The sequence below is a fragment of the Mytilus californianus genome, unplaced genomic scaffold (genome assembly GCF_021869535.1).
Source record: "Mytilus californianus isolate M0D057914Y unplaced genomic scaffold, xbMytCali1.0.p SCAF_11, whole genome shotgun sequence".
NCBI classification, from domain to species: Eukaryota; Metazoa; Mollusca; class Bivalvia; order Mytilida; family Mytilidae; genus Mytilus; species Mytilus californianus.
In genome coordinates, this window is record NW_026262593.1 from 65,314,199 (window position 1) to 65,319,461 (window position 5,263).

At 29.7% G+C, this 5,263-nt stretch overlaps 1 long non-coding RNA gene across 1 annotated transcript; it reads right to left on the bottom strand.

Annotated features, from left to right (window-relative positions):
• Positions 1 to 504: 504 nt before the first annotated feature.
• Positions 505 to 3,846, bottom strand: LOC127720541 (uncharacterized). Its single transcript, XR_007990843.1, has 3 exons — positions 3,204 to 3,846; positions 1,877 to 1,968; positions 505 to 1,435 (listed from the first exon to the last, which is right to left on the bottom strand). It is a non-coding gene; the product is annotated as an uncharacterized LOC127720541 (long non-coding RNA).
• Between the last annotated feature and the right edge of the window lie 1,417 nt (positions 3,847 to 5,263).

Here is a 5,263-nt window from a genome sequence, read left to right on the forward strand (position 1 = left end):
AAAGGAGAGAAAAACCCAAAATCAAGAACAAACTTTTATTCCATGAAAAATGTAAGGCCTTAGGACTCATTTTAATGCCTCATCAAACATACGTTTGTAATATTGTATTATGAAAATTCTCATTAAAATAGACCTTGGTCTTGAAACTTGAGCGAGTTTCATCCGGATTACAAAACAAAAAGTACTGTGTTTTGATTTTTTTCTAAAAGCTCGACAACTACCCCAGCAGGCACTCAACGTTGATCCAACGTTGAAACAAGGTTGTTTCTCAACGTTGAAACAATGTCAAATTTATGTTTGATTTTGAAAATTTGAATTAACGTTGAAATTTCAACGTTGAGGTTCCAATTTCCATTCAACGATGATTTAAGGTTGAATAGTAGTTGAAAGTTTATTAATAAAATTTAGTATAAAGCTACATACACATTTATACCTGCTTTCCAATTTTTGTGCTGTTGTTAGATGTAGACAGGCAGCCTGGCTGTACAGGTTTTTTCTCTCTCACCAAGACAGCTAAGTTAAATTGACATCTAAATAAATACATCAATTGTTACTGATACAACATTCCGTGCTTGTACAGTCAATAATCTAGACCATAAATGTCATATCTTAAGATCCTGTTGGCTTCTGTGTCTCTCGTATTTAAATGTTAAATTTATTGAAAAATGTGTATTTATCTATTAGGAACAAGAAAAACTACATGAAGGAATAGCTGAAATGATTGTGTGTGTCCAATTGTATTTCAAGATAACTAAACATAATTATCTAAATTGATATACAAGTGGACACCTACCATTTTTTGATATATTCTTACTTGTAGTTTTTCTTGTTGTGAATAGCTATAAAAATACAAATCATTCAATGAATTTGAATAAAAATTATGACATACACTTTATTCCCACCACAGAAAGCATCACCAAACAGAAAGATGATGTTGAATAGTTCTAAACAAATAGTCCTTTAAATATTAAACGACTGACCAATGTTAAGCCCTTCTTAAAAGTAGTATATCCCAAGAAGAGTGAAGACATTATTAGATCCAACTTGTTTTCAGGATGATAGCAATACTTCTGAAAATATGAAGATGCTGCATGACTGCTATTAAATCAGACAACTCTCCACAAAAAACCAATTGTCCTTGATTGTATATACGTGTAAATATATATATTACCCTCACACCTATAATTGGTATAAACAATTAAATGAATACAAATTTACTAAGGAGCAATATCAAATTTAGTAATACAATGATATTTCTTTTGATACAAAATTTATTTTATAAATTCATTTGCTATCTTTGTCTCTTTTTGCATGTCAACTTTCTTCCACCACTTCGAGATCTTTCTGAGGCAGACTTCAAGTTCAAGCAGGAGGGATCTTTATCAGATATGTGTTTCTCAGTGACATCTTTATACTTTTGCAGTATATTTAACCTCTGGAAAAGATAAGATGATAATAAATATAAATTGTATGTCCTGAAAAGATACTCTAAATTTGAGCCACTTTCAATATGTTTCTAGAAGCAATGAAAAATAAAACCATAACAACAAAACACATATTGTAATAAGGTAATCATTAATACAAAAAAATATATTCATTAATGTTTACTATTAGTAGTTTTTGTTAATGAAGAAGCATCTACTCGAGATTTGTAAGATTGCAGGTTTGACTTTGTAATTGATTACCATGAAAAATTGACCCATGACGTTTTTTTATTGATGACTGCACAAGTCTATTAACATGAAATAAAGAGCTTTACTAGAATACTGTATATAAGACAAACACTGAAACATAATATGGATTGTAAGGTTAACAAAAATAGAATGAACAAGATTAAACTTTGAACACAAATGATATATACAGACAAAAAACCTACCTTCAATGATTTTATAGACTGGAATTCCCAAAACTGAATTTTGATTTTGTTCCACTTGATGCATTTCAGCCATTGATTTGTTTGACAAGATTCTGTGAAAAAAAATAATACATGTTTACGATAATGGACTGCTAGCATTCAGCGCAAGGTTCAATACACATACAGTAAGAAACATTACATGATAATGTTTTATGAAAAGGAAATATAATGAATTTTAAATGATAGTATTTACTTTGTACATGTATGTTCTCAATCATGCTAAACGCATGTCCTTAATACTAAATTCAGCTTATTCTTTTTAGTGTGTTATACATGTATGTGTAATATTATAGTCTACCCTTCACATAAATAATTGTCTTTGTCGAATACATATTGTTGAATTTGTGTTTGGCTAGCAGGTGAAAATTCTATTATTTTTCTTAGTTAACTTATAGCTAAAAGTTTCTAATGCATGTAATAATGTCATTATTACATACATTAGAAACTTTTAGCAATTAGTTAACTAAGAAAAATAAAAGACCTTTCCTTGTTATTGTTTTCTTTAAAGTTGTGGCGTCTTTTTGTATTGATGTGTGGTCATGTTGATTTAAGAGTAGTCAAAATTGAAAGTGCGCACATGGAGATGCAAATTGAATGTTAACCTCATTTCTCGTATTACACAGAGTCAGAGATCACCTGAAGATCAGATAAGGGTCAGACTGACTTGTTTTAAAAATAGAATACTTTGTAGAAAGGTTAATTAGGTCAAAAGTTATCAATGAAAATTCTATAGTTATCCTCTCATAGCGTGAAATAATACAATTTTGTTGAATTATATAATGTTATTGTACAAGTAAAAATAGTATGATTTTTCCATCACATGATCGTTCAATACTTTGTTGTCTAGTCGAAATTGATTGTTTATAATCTTCAAAAAGTATGTAGTTTACCAAGCCGTAAAGTTAAACTAAACAAAGACACATATATATATAGTATACATATTTGGAAATTTATCTGATCACCGTAAATTATGTAAACCCTTGCGTATACCCCCCCCCCTTCCCTCCCCTTTTAATTAAAATCTTCAACCATATTAATGTCTCAATGAAAATAAAAATGCTTTCCACATTAAATGCTTTTAAAAATAGTATAACTGGAGAAAATTGTATATGTCAGATGATATATTCACTATGGCCCTTCCATGTGTTCTGATCTGTTCTCAGGGATACAATGTTGACGTTATATTTTTCTCTAATTGTGCAATATATTGATACAAATTCAGAGTTTCTAAATACAATTCATACATGTATATAAAAACCGTGATGACCACATAGAAATATCTACTTACCATGGTTGATAAACGGAAAGATTCTCCTCGACTTCGTTCTTTGTTGTTCTATCTTTTTCAAAACAGGAAAGATGCGGGTTTAAATATTGCGCATGGGCAATCTAACTTCCTGTTCAAATCCCGCGAAAATATGAATTAAAAAAAAAATCACAATTTTGGTAATAATCAACTATTTTAAATTCCTTAACATGTTCAAAATATTCATTCATATTATGTGAAATGAAATTAATGCATTCTATTTCTTTTTACCTAGAAATTCGATCAGTATCAAACGATTTACCTCCTCCCACAAACACAGAATTTTTATTTGAGATCTCATTTTATCATGATATTTTTGTGAAAACCGAAACTCTATCTTATTCTTTTCTTTATAAATATATACTGCTACGTTCATGCATGTATTGCCTTCAGTTAATGATTTTTTTTATATAGGCCTCATATAGGCCTACCATAAGTAAATAAGTTAACGTTTATTCAATGTTGAATCAACGTTCCGATTTCAACGTTGAAATGATCAACGTTAATTCAACGTTGAATATTTGTTTATTACTCAACGTTGAAAATGTAACGTTGTTTCAACGTTGAATACACGTTGATCACCATTTCAACCTCATTTCAACGTTTATTCAACGTTGAGTGCCTGCTGGGACGAAGTGCAAAACAAAACAGTTGATATCATTATGAAGCTGAAACCTTATTCTATCATTTTGCCCTTTTTTTAAGTTTCTGGTAAAATTTCTGAATTTTCTACGATTTTTCGGAATTTCAGTTTTGAATTTCTTTATTCTGACAAAATATGTCTATCAATCTGGGAGTGTACTACGATTTCTTTTAAATATTGGAAAGTAGAAAGAACAAAGTGAGAAAATGAGATATCATTTTAAAGAAGGAATATTTTCCTACAGTCTGAGTTTGGTCTAAATTACGAATGCTAAATGTAATTGGTACAATGTAAATGATTTTATTTCGAAACATGTTGAAAATTTGAAGTAGTGCGTCAATAAATACATCGACACTTCGTATTTTTGTAAGGGTTAAATAACTACTTGAAATAGATGTGACATTGACATACAACTTAAAAGCTTAATCTTTTTTCTATCACATAGTGTTGGTTTTATGAAAATGGTGATAAAAACGAATTTGCTATGATTTTTCAAAATCCCATGTTTATAGTTCACATTGACGCCATTTTGTTCAGTCAAGTTCCACACCGACGAAGTCGGAAATTACAGGCAAGAAATATATATAAGACTTCCGATTGGGATTGATTGTGCCGTTTTATATACGATTTTATTCATTTATTTTTTTGTCAAATACTATTTTTTTTATACTAAATCGTTGTTTGGTATTGCAGTTTGCCATTATTAAGCGTTGCCGCAAATTACCATACGCTTAACAGTAAAACAGTTCCTTCCTTTTTTCTCGCAGAGCAGTAGTCTAGAGGTCGCAAAAAAAAATTCCTTCGGTGTTAAAATGAATAATAAGCGAATGTGGGAAAGTTTTAACTGTTTCTAATTAAAAAAAATTATTAAATCTCGGCATAATTTAGCTTTAACAGGTGAGCTCGGCGTGATTTCTTTTTGACACCTTAAATCAGGGACAGCATATAGTTAGTATACACTGTTCCTGCTTAAATATATATACGACAAAAATTAGCTTATCAATGATACATGATAGATTATACCTGCAAATTGGATATCCCATACCGGTGTTTATTATAACACCTATATTATCTAAGTTCTTTTATCTAGACAAAATACTACATCGCACACAAAATACTACATCTGTTCACGTACTTCTTCCTTTATACTTTTCTATACCAGTCATATTTCAAAATTGAAAAGTTGTTTTTTTAACTTTTTGCATTATCTTAAATCTTTTTAAAAACTCGTATAATGTCAGATTTCATCTATTAATTATTCTTAATTGTTGCATACCTTCGTGAAATATCAAGAGGAGGTACAAGAAAAAAACTGTTTTTCAGAAGTAACTTTGTTTAAGGTTGTATTTTTTGTTTATTTCATTTAAGGAATTGTATATCTAAATAGACAATTCCTTGT